This window comes from Notamacropus eugenii, chromosome 6, assembly GCF_028372415.1.
Source record: "Notamacropus eugenii isolate mMacEug1 chromosome 6, mMacEug1.pri_v2, whole genome shotgun sequence".
In the NCBI taxonomy this organism is placed as follows: domain Eukaryota; kingdom Metazoa; phylum Chordata; class Mammalia; order Diprotodontia; family Macropodidae; genus Notamacropus; species Notamacropus eugenii.
In genome coordinates this window covers 112,938,303-112,955,436 of record NC_092877.1, presented here as the reverse complement: position 1 = coordinate 112,955,436, position 17,134 = coordinate 112,938,303, and the positions used below count along the sequence as shown (strand labels likewise).

The 17,134-nt window shown below is 35.0% G+C and overlaps 1 protein-coding gene across 7 annotated transcripts in view; it reads right to left on the bottom strand.

Moving 5' to 3' along the window:
- Window positions 1–17,134, bottom strand: part of ADGRL3 (adhesion G protein-coupled receptor L3) — a 941,368-nt gene that overhangs the window by 573,356 nt on the left and 350,878 nt on the right. The window lies entirely within an intron of this gene.

Genomic DNA, 17,134 nt, shown 5'->3' with positions numbered 1-17,134 from the left:
TTTATTCTCTAGGCTAGGAGAGCGAAGTGGAGGAATATTCTCTAAAATTTTACAAATGATATTTTTCAGGATCCTCTGCCTTTATAAATAATGCAATCTAAGATAATGCAGCATTTCTTTCTTCAATTGTTAAAAACTTTTTATTCCTTGAATCCATTTGATAACACACTATTTTATGTCAAAATACTAGTCATCGGAAATAGTTCTTCAATTTCCTATGAGAAAGGCAATGTAAGTAGTCATTTTGTTTTTCTTTCTGTAACCTGAGGCTCAAGCCCAGGCATTTATAGAAGACTCTCCCCTAAGCAGAGCCTAAAGAAGCAACTGTTCCATCCCAAATTCTTATCAACTTCACTCCTCAGGCAGACACAGCAAAAAATAATCATCCTTTTCACCAACAAGGAGAGTTTGATGCAAACGTCTATTTGAGTCCAAGGTTACTTTTCCAGTGCATGACCTTTAAGATGACCACATACCACAGCCCTCACTGCTTCTCCAGGATTTTCCTCTCTTGTGAGGAACAAAGAAAATTCATGTAAAAAGGCCAGCTTTTGAAATATGTGAGACTTTCTCCAGCCTTATTACAAATGAAAATCATTTTAGATCTTCTTTCTTGCTACATTCCAGATTTCTTCTCTATTTCCCTGAGTCCTGAGATCACCAGAGATCTGTGTTTTTATCTCAGCCAAAACCAGAACTCAGCCTTGTTGCCCTGTTTGAAAATGTGAAACTCAGTCCTAATATTTTACTGATCAACACCTAGGTCAATATAAAGTGGAAGCTAAAGAATAGGCAGATGATTTAGGAACTCATGGGAAATTCAGCTTGAGAATATACTTTCCTTCACCTTTAAGGCTAAAGTGGCCCATAGCAGTGCTAGTTTAAATAACTCATATTCTCACTTCACATGATAAGGTTAGCAGAGGTGTGTGTGTGTGTGTGTGTGTGTGTGTGTGTGTGTGTGTACATACACACTTTCATGATAGCTACTCATATATGTAACTCTATCTTTGCCAAGATGAAGAAATCTCATCCATGTATTAAGCAGTGGAGAATAATTGAATATTTGTATCTAATTTTCTTTTAGATTGGGGTTTTGTTCTGGAAATTTGAAATAGAAAATTATGAAGAAAACTTGATGTGGTGTTACAGGAAAAAATTCTTTAACTCAGAACATAACTGCACTAAGTTATATTCCCTAATAACAGAATGTAGGCTGTGCAGTTTAAAATCTAGACAGTTCAGAAAAGAAATATATTACCAACTAATTTTCCTCCCAAAATGTTCAGAATATTTGGGGGCAATGATTGACTGATTGAAAGGATTTGGGAATTTGGGGAGATTAAAGATGCCAAGAGGCAGTGTGATGCAAGAGAAGGAGTTTGTTTCTTAAGGCACAGTTTTACACCAAGTCTAATACTTACTAGCTTCATGACATCTGGCAATTCACTACTGGTGCGTGTTGAACCTCAGTTTCTACATTTGTAAAATGAGGCTGCAAACTTGCACAGGTGTACCTCAGAGACACTGCAGGTTCAATTCTAAACCACAGCAATAAAGCAGGTCACAGAAAGTTTTGGTTTTTCAGTGCACGTGAAAATTACATTTATACTATACTGAAGTCTATTAAATATGCAATAGTATTATGTCTAAAAATAATGTACATACTAAATTTAAAAAAAAATACTTTACCACTAGAAATACTAGCCATCATCTAAGGCTTCAGGGAATCAGAATCTTTTTTTGGCTTGTGAAGGATTTTGTCTCTATGTTGATGGCTGTTGACTGAACGGTATGGTGGTTGGGCTGGGTTGGTTGGGGTGGCTATAGCAATTTCTTAAAATAAGACAACAGTGAAGTTTGCAAAATCAATTGACTCTTCCTTTCCCTAGAACACTTAGAAGCCATTACAATATTATTAATTGGTCTAATTTCAACATTGTTGTATCTCAGGGAATAGGGAGACCAAAGGAGAGGGAGAGAGACAGGAACGGCTTGTGGTTGGTAGGTAGAGCATTCAAAACACACACACACACACACACACACACACACACACACACACACATACATCAAATTAAGGCACCTATCTTATGTGGACATAGTTTGTGGTGCTCTGAAATGATTACAACAGTAGTATCAAAGTTCACTGATCACAGATCACCGTAACAGAAATAGCAATAATGAAAAAGTTTGAAATATTGTGAGAATTACAAAAATGTGACATACAGGTATGAGTACGTGGTATTGGAAAAAATGGCATTGATACATATGCTTGAGAAAGGGTTGCCACAAACTTTCAGTCTGTAAAAAGAAAATAATACAATATCTGCAAAATGCAGTAAAGGAAAGTACAATAAAACAAGGCAGACCTATATTACCTACTTCAGTAGGGATGCTGGGAGGAGAAATTTTATAGACTTTTACACACACACACACACACACACACACACACACATATATATTAGTTATTACGGGAAAATGTAATTAATATAAATGGGAACTGAATTTTACAGCACTAAACATTTTATTAATATCCATGCTTATGTACATTCATGAAAAATGTTACTTTTTCTTGGCCACATTAATTATTTCTCATCAAACTCCATCAGGAAGGTCTAGTCTAGAGGTGAGCTGGTAAGGAAAATAATCCCCAGAGAACCTAATTAATTCTTCTATATCCACAAAATATACCAACAGTAGAAGCAGCATTTTAATCCAAGCCCTTTTGGAGTTCAATGCATGTATTACATATGATATCAATTTCTGAATGTCTACTAAACTGAACAAAACATGAGAATATAAGACAACATATAGTTATTTAGGAACATGACAGTTTTTTTTGGTAAAGAGAAGGAACTATCTTTTTTTACCATATTTGTTAAGCTTTATTCAAAAGGAGTAATGTAATTCTATGAAATTAATCCATAGTATATCTTTGACAATTAGGTATATAAATTAGTGTTATAAAACTAAAATGCCACTAAATAGTTAATATAAATGCTAAATACCACTAACTTGTTATGCAAAAATAAAATGACAGACAACTATGCAATGTGAAATATACTAACTGGTTCAGTCATGGAGAAAATGTTCTTGTAGAAAAAATATCATGTTTTCATATCATAACCTGCTATCTATAATTCTGCTCAATCCCTCCAACTAAAAGCACTTATTAAGCATCTTATATTTTCCAAGCACCATACTACATAATGAAAAACAAAATTGAGGCTATTTCCTAAAGGTTAAGTTAGCAAAGAAAGTTTTGGAATATGTGTCCTGTATTTGAAATTTCAGAATGGCTAACCATCTATTTGGCAACAGGGTGATGAATATTTTTAGTCAAAGCAGTCTCCTGGTTAAGAGAGAGACAATCACCCATCCAAGTCAAAGACAGATTGTAACTGTGATTATGATTATTTGGACCAAAATTAGGAAAATCAAAAGTTAAACATTAAGTGTATCCACCCACTATATGTTTACATATTTTTTTATTCATTCTTTGATGCAGCCCTCATTATGTATTAACAAGCACAACAAAAACAAAACTGCGAAGTGAAGCAAAATTCTTGGAAAAAATAAATCTAGAAGTGTCAAATATATTGTCTATAGTTAAAAACTTTTGAAATTAAATCTGAAATCTTACACTAAAACAACATTTTGATATAAATATATTACAAGGCATGATTACAAAATTCTTTAGTCAGAGGGTAATTAGAGTGTCATTTTGAAATTCAGTGGGAACAGAAAAAGGTGCTAAATTAAGGAAACAAGTGACAAGCTAAGCAAAGTTGTGAAAAATCAAGTTTTCTCTGGAGCTGCCCTTTCCAGCATTTCATTTCAGGATCATGTGTCTGTTCTGACAAACTTTAATGTAAACACCAATTCTTCATTAGTGAAGATACAGTGGGATCTAATAATGAATATCACCTTTTGAAAAAATATAGAGGGTATCTTTTCATATCCTATAACCATTCTTTTCCTGCAAGACCCTAGTAACATTAAAAGAAAGAAAATTCTTAAGTTTATAGTAAAATAAAAATCAGCATGCCCCTCAACCAAGTGATATGGAGGCATACCTACTGTGTCTGCAGTTTAAACAAATTTGCTTTTAGAAGTGTGGTACAGTGAAAAGATCCCTGGATCCCTGAAATTGGTATTAGATGACCTGGGGTCAGTTTCCCAATTCTGCCATTTATGGCTTGTGTGACCCTGGGCAAGTCTCTTATCTTCTCTTAATTTTCAGTTATTTCTTTCCAAATATAAAATAAAGGGGATAGATCAGATGAGTTCTAAGGTCCTTATCAGCTGTAAATCAATAATGTGATGAGCTTGTAAGAAAATGTCTATTTCCACATGCATAATGAATAAGATTACCTGAGCTTCACTGATAGATACAAAAGTCTGTAACTGCAAAATGAGTGATCCTGATTGATGAAACTAAAGGCCATAGTCACAGAGTATGGCAAAAAGGTAATGACCTATATTTTGCTAACAGAGGAACTACAGTTTTTCTGCCAAAAAGGATCATAGGATCAGAAATTTAGAGTAGCAAGGGACCTGTGAGGTTAGCTATTCCCCTTAGTAAGATCCCTTTATTTTATAAATGAGGAAATGGGCCTAGAAAGGTTAATTGACTTGCCCAACACCTCAGAAGTAAATAATCAAGGGAGCCAGCCCTGGAACTTAAATCCTCTGACTAAGAGCAGCACTTTCCCCCTCCCATTACGTGCTCTTTTCTTTTTATGCAAGCCAAAAAGAGATGAAAACATAAAAAATTTTGAAGAGTTGTAATTTCCCACCTTTTCAATTCTTACCACTATCCCTTTGATGATTCTTGAGTGCATAACTGATGCTGATGTAAGTAAATTGCTATAACTTAATTGTTAAGTATCAATTATTAATTATGAAATAAGGGACATTTCTCTGGACTTGAAGGAAAGACATGAGCTTTGGAGTTGATAGATCAGCATATGTACAGAAATCAAAGGACAAGGAGAGTTATGGAAAATTAATAGATTCTTTAAAATTCTTCTTGATTGGTTAATTGGAGGGTTCAGATCACTAGTTTCTAAAAGAGGTTAGTTGATCACTAATAAAGAATAGACTGGGGTAAAAATTGAAGGAAAAGAAGAGATAGATATTTCATAGAAATCCAGGTGACAGAACCTTAGCCTAAACCCAAAGCAAAGAAGTACACTGTCATTCTCAGAACCTTGAAATGGACATCAGAGGAATAGGGATCAAATCCATGGTTCTGCCATATCTATCCTTGTGTCCTTGGACACATCACTGAACTTCTAGGCCTTCAGTTCCTTCATATATAAATATGAAGGATGAATTAGATGACCCCCAAAGGTCTTGGGTGTTATCTCACCCTAAGTGAGTTCCTGAATAGACCTTAGCCCCTCTAGGCTAAGATCTCCCAGTGCATCCTGGGTCATCTCCAGTCATCTTGAAGAGTATCTGGTCACTAGATTCAGATGGCTCTGGAGGAGAAGTGAGACTGCTGACCTGCACAGCCCTCCCTCACTCAAAACAAAGTCAAGTCAAGTCAAGTCATTGTTTCTCTGATGGCGTGGCCTTCTTTGGCAATGAAGGACCAACACAACCACAACAACTGTGAGCCTATAAGAAAATATCTATTTCTATATAATGATTGAATAAGAATACTTGGAGATCTCTAGGATATCGAGAATGTGTTTGGATTGGGAAGAGGTCAAACTCTTTTAACAAAATTTATTTTTTAACAATTCAAATACATACAGAACAAAACAAGACACTTTCTGAAATTTTCTTCTCTAATGCTATCTTTGCTCCTTCCTCTTGCATCTTGAATTCTCACTTTCACAATGTGAAGTACATTAGGTTCGTGGAACTTAAGAAGTCTAAGAAAGCACTGGTCTTGCGACTTTGCCATGCAACCATTAGAAAGAACTCTAAAGTACAAAGTAGTGGCAATGAAGGCAAAAGTAAGGTTGGGAAACCTGCATCCTCCAGGCCACATGTGGCCTTCTAGATCCTCTAGGAAAGCCTTTTGACTAAGTCCAAGTTTTACAGAATAAATTCTTTTATTAAGGGGGTTTGTTTCCCTTTTTTCTTTCCTATTTCCTCTCCTTTCCCTTTACTCTTTCCCTTTCCTTTTTTTGTCATTTCCTTCCTTTTTCCTTCCCCCTATCTTTCCTTTCATCTGGGGATAAATGGAGAGAGAATGGGAAGTCCAATTAAACTCCAAATGCTTTTTCAATTACTTAGCTACTCTACCCTAATCTCTCACCTCTAAATCATCCCAGTATAGATCCTACCAGTCAGAACTGGAATTTTTTCAACTCAATATTTAGTAGCCATGACTGAATCTTAAAATAATGTCTAAAGATAAAGATTGGGTGCAGCTCAAAAAGGATTATTGCACAGAATTATAGAGCTGAGAAAGACCCAAGAAGCCATATCTCATTCAACACATACCTAAAGATGACACTTAATAAGAGGCCACCTAGTTTTGTTCACAAGACCTTCCAGCAAGCAGGAAATCCATTACCCTCTAAGGCAGCCTATTCCACTTTTTAATAGCACTAATTGGCTGAAAATTATATATATATGTAGATATAGATATAGATATATAGATATATATAGACAGAGAAAGAGAGAGAGAGAGAGAGAGAGAGAGAGTCTTCTTTATGTGAGTTTTCAAATTCTTAAAGAAACTTATATCCTCCTAAGTTTTTTCTTCTCCTAAGTTCCTTCAATAAGTTCTTATATAGTATGAACTCTAGGCCCTGACTATCCTGATTTTTCTGTAGATAGTACCCACTTTATTCAAATTGACTCAGCAAACATTTATTAAATGCCTAGTACATACAAGGAAGCTAGGTGGTACTGTGGAGAAAGCAGTGTTCTGGAGTAAGGAAGACTGGAGATCAAACCTGGCTTCAGACATTCACTAGCTGTGAGACCCTGACCAAGTCACTTAACCTATATTTTTCTCACTTTCCTCTTCTGTAAAATGAGGATAATAATATCACCTACCTCCTAGCACTGTTGGGAGGTTCAAATGAGAGTATGAAGTGCTTACTTAGCATAGTACCCGGCACATAGTAGGTGCTGGATATAGAAAGACCAATCTCTCCCCCCAAAACAAACAATAAAATTCTCATGTCTGAGGAGTTTCCATTCTACTAGAGGTGGATGGGGAACGGTATGTACCTAGATCAATTCATACAAAATCCATACAAAATAAACATAAAGCAATTGGGGGTGCAGTGAGGGAACACTAATTACGGATGGGGAGTTGGAAATTGGGGAAAATTTCATATAGTCCCCATCACTAAAGGCAGAGGTGAATGATGGAATATTGAATATGGCGATATTGACTTTCTACTGCTATTGTGAACTAATGGTTTAAAATACACACAACAATCGTTGCACAGGGGTATTGTTCAGCTAGTCTATCAAAAGTCATTATTTTTAAAGTATTATTAAAATATAAACATATTATTTCTCCAGAGCTATTATCTGGAACCACTGGTTATTATGCTTAGCTGGTACATATTTGGTCTAGTTGCCTCTAATTCTAAGGTCTCTACGATGGATGCAATTCTAGCCTGTTTTTATAGAGCTTTATATAGCGCTCTTCCATTGAGGCAACTAATGCAGGTCTTTCAGTAAAGTCTAAAATGAACATTAGCAATTGTACAAGGGACTGCATTTTTCTCCCTGGTGTCATGCTGTCTCCCAAAGTGTGGGAGGGCTTTATTTGCACTTTAGTGTTACCGAGCGCCTAAATGTTTCTAAAAAGGCAAGCAAGCAACATAACAAGTGGTGAGGCAAGTGAAAACCCTGGAGATATGAGGGAAAGGGATCTGGGTTAGCAGCAGCATCAGGAGTGTTTCATATTTGTCAACTGAATACTCAGAGTACCCATGAGCAGTACTCATTGGTGTGTGCTGCTGCATTTACAAAAGAGAGATTGGCATGGATTTGTAAAATGAACATTGTTTCTCTAAAGACATTTTTTCAAACAGATTAAAGTAAAAATGTCATTATCATGCAGTTCATTGTTTACTTCCTCACTCCTACTTACCCCACATATCTAGCTGTTTACAATTTTGCAAGATCTCTGGCACAACTCCCTTTCTCTCTGCTCACATAGACACCACTCTATTACAGGTCTTCACAACTTCAACCTTGACTCTTGCAATTTATTATTGTTTGGTCATTTTAAAGTCATATCTGACTCTTCATGATGCTATCTGGATTTTCTTGGTAAAGACACTGGAGAGATTTAGGATTTTCTTCTCCAGCTCATTTTCTAGATGAGGAAACTGAGGAAACAGGGTTAAGTGACTTGCGCAAGGTCACAGAGCTAAGTGTCTGAGGCAGGATTTGAACTTACAAAAATCTTTTCCTGCCTCCAGGCTCTGTGCTTTATCCACCTAAATGCCCTTTCCAGTTTGTTTCCCTGTCACTAGCCTGTGCCCACTCCAATCCATTGTTCATTTAGATTTCTATTTTTTTCCTCAAGCAAAGATCTCACAATGGTATCTCCTACTCCCTACTCAAAAAGACCCAGTGTCTCCCTATGCCTCTAGGATTAAATATTAAATCCCTTCTTTGGCATCTAAACAGCTTCAGAGCCTGGCCCCTTCCTACTTTTCTGTTCTTTCATGCGGTCTATAATTCAACTACTGTGCCCAAGACATTTCATCTCCATCACTGTGCTTTGTACAGGTTAGTCCTTTGCCCTGAAGGGATCTCCTTCCACACCTCTACCTCTTACTTTCCCTGCTTCTTTTGAGATTCAGCTTAAATTCAGCTTTCTCCAAGAAATATTTCCCAGTCCTCCCAGCTGCTAATGCTTTCCCCTTCTGAATTACCACCTAAAGCATTCTATATTTTAAAGATGCTTATTTATTTATCTGTTATCTCTCCCATTAGAATGTGGAGTCTTTTGGATTTATCTCTTTGGCGGTGGGCATGATGCCTGTGCATGGTAGGGATGTAATTAATAATTGTTTGTTGACTGACTGATAGATTTGATAGACTAAAGTAAATATATGTTGAAAGTAAATATGCATTGAATTATTATCTATCAAGCTAGGTGAAAATATGTTTTACAATTCTATTTTAATTGAACCAATTCCATTAAAAAAGAATAAAAATCCCAAGTTGAATTTTTATCCAAATTCTTAACCATGTAGGTATAGCCTTTTCATACCCTTTTTTATCAGGTACCTAGAGATCTGATTCAATTAATAGAACCGATCAGTTTCTAAGTTCCTACTATGCACAAAGCATAGTAAAGCACAAAGCACTTTTCTAGGTGCTGGAACTGCTAATAGCTACAATTTACATCCGAGAAAGAATCTGAATATATGTACCACCATAAACTGTATATGGAAATCATATTTTCTAGTAGCTACCAATACATAGTAGCTGTACTACTGGGTGTGATAAGGAAACTGCTTTATTGCAACAAACCGTAGGGACTAGGATATTATTTAATTTAATTCAGAAGACTATTTAACTGGACTGAATTGTATCCTGGGAGTGTTATCTGGTATGTCTTTATGTGGGTAGTTTTCTCTTTCAGACCAGCTTACTGGCTTTTATTCTTGAAGAGGAATAAAAACCCACAATAGTTAAATAGTCACTTGCAGGATGACAAAGATGTTATGAAAGATATCAGTTATGGTACAGCAGTATAAGAAATGTTGAGAACAGTGTTCTTGGACATGTAAATACTTTGTAGGACTATGAAAAAGATGAAGGGGAAATCATAGTGATTTGAAAAACAAATTTCTAAAAATTATTTTTCATTGGCTAACCTTTTAACCTATCTTCTGGGTTCCAAGATCAACAAATCTATTTATTCTTGAAATTATCTACTATTTTTCTGAGTCTCTTACTTGCAAAAGAGAGGCTGCAGCAGCCACGAAGGTGATAGTGATAGGAAAGCATTACCATTCTGGCTTCTGACCAAACACTGACTTTTTTTTTCAATCAAATTAAGTAAAACAACAAACCATGATTAGGTTTCTCATTCAGCAGAATTCCTCAGAGTGATAAGGTTCAGAAAAGTTTTTAATTAAACATGCCTGTAACTTGAAAACCATAGTCACAGGACAGAATTCACTTCTCAGTCAAATAATAGCACTAGAAATATGCAGTTATTTCTACCTTTCTCCTCCCCATTAAAGTATATTTAACATTATGCTAGTGTGATCGTCACTGCTGGCTTTTGCTTTCAGAGGCCCTGAGAAGCTTGTGTTCATGCAGTCTAAGGTGCAGTTGACGAAGAAAGCCTTTGGCAGAGAAGGGGCATCATTGTGATCTTCAAGGATCTGAAGACCTTTCTGATGAAAGGAGAATTCAATTTATTTTGCTTAACCTCAGAATGAAGGATAAAGAGGGATGGGTGGAATTTAGTCTTACTTTAAAAAATTAAAAAAAACAAACCTGTCAATAATGTTCAATATGTATGTGTGAGCAAAATCAGCTAGGCCAAAACTATTTGGACACAAGTGCCTTTGTTAGTCCAGTGAGTTTCCTGCCTGGGGTGTATTATAAATGTATGCCTGTAAATGCCAGGCACCAGTATCAGGGTTTCTTCTAAGAGGAATTTTTATCTAATCGATGTTTAAATGTTGTTTCTCAACTGATCCTGTGAACAAGCTCCAGTGATCAATTATTTGATAGTTGTAATATATACAGTTTGCTCAGAATTGGCCACCTACCTTTTGTATCAGCACACTGTTTTCTTCCGTCTGCAGAGGCACCACACAGCAGGGCCTGCCTCATAACAACAGCCAATAACTTACAGTGTACCTGAGTACTCAGCTGAGTGTGCTGAGCTATTGTTAACTCAAATAAAAGGCTTAGCTGTAAGTAAATGTATAGTGGTTCCCAGAAGGAAAGCATCATACCAGTCTGTGGCATTGAAATTTGTGCAGGATCTGTCCTCATTAACAACCATGTGCTTTTAAGGTATGCATTTTACTGTTTCCCTCATTTTGGAACTAAAATAAAGATTGTGGCTAAATAACAATTAGTTCATTATGATTGGCTTGAAGTTATCTGTGAAACCATTGTTGGTCTGTAACTAGAGTTAATTCAGGTAGTATCTATGATTACTAGTTTTGTGGTACGTCTAACAGTTTGAAAATGATCATTAGTGTGTAAAGCTGGCAGGATTCCTTTCTGTAAATTTACCTCCCCCTCCTCCTAAGTGATATAATCTTGTATGAATTTCATTCCCCTCCCTTTACTAAAATATCTTCCATGTTCCAAAGAAACAAGAATATTAATCTGTTTTGGAACAATTTGAGTTTAGAAAAAAGTATGGGAAAGGAATTGGATAGATAGAGAGATAGATAAATAGATAGATAGACAGATAGATAGATAGATAGATAGATAGATAGATAGATAGATAGATAGAAAAATAGATGATAAATAGATTGATGATAGGCAGATTTTGCTTTTCATTCAAAAAAATTAGTATGACTTTGGCATACTAAACTTATGCCTACATGTATCTTCAAAAGTAGGGCCAAGTTATTTATGCTGAATGAAGCACCTAACCTCCCAGAGGGTATCAATCCATTTCTTCTAAGGCAAAATTCCAGAATAATGGGGTAAAAAGTGTTTTCTTTTCTTTTATCCAATTAGATTGAAAGAAACAGAGCAGACCACTGAATGACTTTCCTGACTGTTACCCTAAGATTTAATTTAAATGCTGAACCGTACTAGAGAATATCTTAAAACTTAGCCACCACTTAATAGTCAAACAAAACCCTGAATGAAGATCTGTCAGTATAAGTGTTGACATATTCAATTCCACTCAACAAACATTTATTAATGGCCAACTATGGGCAATGCTGAATGTTAGGTGGTAAGGTTAAAAAGACATTAAAATGTAGCTTCTGCCCTCAGAGAGATATATTCTCCTGAAGGACAGAAAATGTGACAGAGAGGTAAGAGGTGATACCCAAGTTGAAAAGAAGAGATGTCTTAAAAGAAGGTAGGGTTTCCACAGTGGGACTAAAGCAGTGATATTGGCCTCTGCATCTGTCTTTAATTAAGCAATACAGTGGAAAAAGGGAATCAGTTATTGTCAATGGCAACCTGTATGTGCGTATACACACACACACATATACACACATACATGCACACACAGACATATACTTCCTGCAGTAGACATGCTCAAGGCAATAACTAGCTTAGGCATCTTGATCTACATATTAATGTCTGCATATCTATTCATAAAAAAAAAACGTGGGAATTGGATACAGAAACTTTGTACGCTATTCTTTCAAGAGCACCTACTAAGTGGAAGTAACTAGGATATAAAGATAAGAGTAGGATACTGTGGGCCTTTAAATTTTTGTGTTATATAGAGCTGATGGTTAGTGGTTCTTAATTATTCTGATGATGCAGCAAATCCAAAGCCAATCTTCTACCTTTTTTTGTACAGGTAAATTTCTATGTCTGACATTTCAAAGAGATGTTCCCTTTTTTTTAGGGTTCCAGAATACGGTTAAGTGGATAAACAGGTATTCTATGTTGCTTCTGCTTCAAAACCTATTTTTTGGAATCATTAAACCAGTAACTGTTTAAATAACATGGAACCCTAGGACTTTCTAATTAGCTAATGAAGAGATAAAAATGTGTGTATGAAGGGTGTGATCTAAGATGCCAAGTGTTGCATGGTGATCTGGACTGACCTGTTTGCTTACTAATGAAGTTATTATTTGGGAAAGAAGAAAAAAAAACATTCATGGCTGATTTTATGGCTGAAAAAAATGAATGATCAATTAGTCCTTAAAGTTTATTAGCCACCTTATATAGGTATGAACCTTCCCAAAGAGGTTTGCCAATTAAATTAAATGGTAAATGCCAGGAAATAGGCATTGAGTTATTCTTTCAAAGTTAGGATTAAAGATATTTATAACCGGTTCTCTTGGGATTCTAAACATGAATGTTAATTCAAGTTAAGCTTCCAATACTCAAAGTTCCTAAGTAGGAGAGAAAACACTTAATTATTACTACCTATGAATAAATTTATTAATACATGTACATATTATATAGAAAGTGATATGAGTTCATTTATATTCATTGGAATGAAGAAAGTTAGTAGTTGCAGAAAGGAAAAAATCCGAATCAATATCAAATTCTTATGTACATAAGAAGTGTTCAGAAAACACACACACACACACATACAAACACTCACAACTAAGCACTCTGAAATGAATGACACTAGTAACAGTTTAACAGGTCCAACAATGCCTGCCTCACTGTTTTGATTAACACTTTTAGAACTAAATCAAATAATGGTGAGGAAATGACACAATTCTGTTAGTCTCTTTTTTGGACTGCCAAACCTTCTAATGCTTTTTCACTGCCAGTTAAGTATTTTAATTCATGAGAAGTGACCAGACTTATACTTGATCACCTCATCTTGGAAGCACTGAAAACTTAGAGCCAGCCCCCTAGAACTAGCTCTGAAAATATTAGCACTAACAGAGTCCAACTTCAAAATAAAAGTAAAATTCAAGAAAAAAAGTTGGTAAAATGAACCTGACCATAAAAAGCTACTATGATGACAGGGAAGATCAGATATAAACTCAGAAGACAATGATGTTAGAAGAGATACAAACAAAGCCATAAAGAAAAATGTGAATTGGAGACAAGCTCAACAAGAGTTCCTCGAATAGCTCGAAAATGGCTCTTAAAAATCAAATGAGAGATAGAGGAAAAAACTGGGAAAAGAAATAAAAGTTATGCAAGATAACAATGAAAAGAGAGCCAACAACTTGGTGAAAGAGTCACACACACACGTACATGCACACACACACACACACACACACACACACACAAAATAACACCATTAAAAAATTGGCCAAATAGTAAAAGAGGCATAAAAATTCACTGAAGAGAACTCCTTAAAAGCAAAATTGTTCAAATAAAAACAAAAGCATAGAAGGCCAATGAAGAAAATTTTCCATTAAAAATTATAATTGGACAAGTAGATGCTAATGACTCCATGAGATGTCAAGAAACCGCCAAAGTCAAAAGGATGAGAAAATAGAAGGAAGTGTGAAATATCTCACTGCAAAAACAACTGACCTGGAAAATAGATCTAGGAGAGAGAATTTTACAATTATTGGACTACCTAAAAGTCATGATAAAAAAAAAGAGCCTAAACATCATCTTTCACAAAATTATCAAAGAAGATTGCCTTGATATCCTATACCTGACAACTGGGTATATACCCTGCTACCAGGAAATACTTGTAAAATACCCTGATAATCAGGAGGTAAAATAGAAAAAGAAAGAATATACTGATCACCTCCTGAAAGAGATCCTAAAACAAAAGCCCTAGGAATATTACAGTCAAATTCCAGAGCTCCCAGGTCAAGGAGAAAATATTTGATAGGTAGTGAGTAAAAAACAATTAAAAAATAAAAAGCCAAAGTCAATATCACACAAGGTTTAGTAACTTCCAAATTAAAAGAGCAAGAGCCTGGAATGTTATAGTACAAAAGGTAATTCTTTACCAAGAATTATCAACCTAGCAAAGTGAATGTAATTTGTCAAGGGATGGGGTGTCAGGGAAATGAACATTTAATGAATAAATGACTTTTAAGTATTCCTGATGAAAAGATTAGAGCTGAAAAGAAAATTTAACTTTAAAACACGTCTCAAGAGAAACATAATAAAGAGAAATCATAAGGGTCCGAATAAAGTTAATCTGTTTGTCTTCCTATGTGGGAAAATACTTGTAACTTCTAAGAACTTTATCATTATTAGGACAGTTAGAAGTAGTATGCAGAGAGTACTGATGTGAACTGACTATTATGGGATGATCTCAACAAAATTAAAGGGTGAGAAAGAGGGATTCACTGAGAGAAAGAGGAAGGAAAAGGAGAAAATTGTCTCATATAAAAGAGGCTCACAAGGAAGAGATTTTACAGTGGAGGCAAAAGTGAGAGGACAGTAGCAAGACATTCTAATACATGTAATAAAATGTAAAAATTGTGTATGTTATATTATAATGGTATATATTGCAAATAAAAATCACGTAGATTATTAGCATATCCTAATTCCAAAACACATGAGTATAGTAGGTAAGGATTACCTATGTCTCATAACACAGACACTTATTTGTTTACAGGATTTGGGTAATGAAAATTTCAAAAATCAGAATTGGAGGGTACAGAGACAATGTGAAAATACATGACTCCCTACTTGTATGTGCTCAGATGGTTTAGAATTAGATTCGCAGACAGTTTTGTATTCTTTGTACTTAATGTCTTTATGTAAAAAGGGCATTTAAACAAAGTCTTGCATAAGACAGTACAAACAATAGAGTATATATCATTTAAGTTTGTGTAATCAATTCAATGACTGGATAGTTTTCAAGATCTAGTAGTACAGTGCTGCTTTTCAATACAGTTGCTCCTAATAAGAATTTAGTAGGTTCTGCTCATGATAACCTTGTGTGTTATTACTAGGTAAAAAAAGATTCTTCAAGATCATGAAAATGGAGATACCATACATAATAACAATTACTTAGTCTAGCAAACACTGGATATTTTTAAGAGTATTTAATCTCTTAAAACAACAAAGTTAAAGAGAGCCTACATTACAAATCGCTATTTCACTATGAATAAAACATGTATTCTGTGAATTACATGGCAAAAAGAAATGAAGGAAAATGCATTTAAGCAGCCTTCTTTTATTAATACAATCTTACCTGAAGCTTAAGTAAATCAAAAATGATTTCAAATCATCAGCTTTTATTAAATTATCTGCAGACATTTAAAATAACCGATAATAAATATAACATATGTTGTATATTACATCTACTTTGTTTATACGCATACATAGCTGGAGTAAAGATATTTATGTATAAAGTTCATTCACTTAACATCAATGAAGGCTACTCTATCGCTACTAAAATTATTAGTCAAATCAACTTGTTGGCCCTACTTATAATGACAAATATTTCCCAAGTTTCCCTCATATAACCACATAAACAAGAGAGATTGTCTTTATATTTGACATCAACATATTCTTTGACTGCCATGAATGCTAAGAGACTCTCCAATAAAAAGCAATACACTTGCTAGAGAATACTTCTTTGAGGAAAATAGGGAACCAAGGCAAGTAGTTTCTCTTAATGAGACGTGTTCATACATGTGTGTACATGTGTGTGTACATGTATAAATAAAATGAATCCGTACACACATCACTTCTGTATATGTTAGGAACTGCTGTTAAACATGGCACATCTTCTTACTAATACGGGTCAATAATGTCTTGAAAACTTTTAAAGAGTTACATAAGGTATTGAGAAATTTAGTGACTTGCCCAATGTCACATTGTCAGTATGTGGCAGAAACATGAATTTAATAAACAAGTCTTCCTGGATCTGAGGCCAGTTTTCAATCCATGATGCCTTATTGCCTAATGCATACATAAATACATGTGTGTATATACACATTTACAAAGTTTAAAATTGTCTTGAGACTTTAGGGACATCATGAAACTTTAAAACTGCAAAACTTTTGGGATATCTTGTACAGCTTAAATTTAAAATTTTTTTCCTGATATTCTACCAGAAAAAAAAAAAAAACAAACAAACTAGTACCTAGTTAAATAAGAATGACCTCAAAAATGTATGGGAATTTTTTTTTCTATTTTCAGTCTGACATAAGACTTTGGACATAACTTACATAAGAAATCCATGGAGTTCAAATTAAAGTAACAGCAGCCATGTACTACAAATCCAAGAATTCAGGAAATTCGAAATGTTCCTGACTAAGCAGTGCACTGCAGACATAAATCACTATAGTTATTTCTTAGGACAGCAAAGAGGCATCAGATATGTTCAGAATATGAACTGGGATAGTAAGGTTCTCATTGCATCAGGGGAATGGTGGACAACTAAAGGGTAATAAACCAAAGAGAAGAAAACAGACAGATGGGGAAAACGCACACACAGAGAGATAGAAACAGATACAAATGGCAGTGAAGAAGGTATTGTAAATTTGTGTAATGTTGCACATTAGATCTTCCATGATAGAGATAACCACAATCTCTATGTATATTGTACAAAAGTAATTATGCACAGACATAT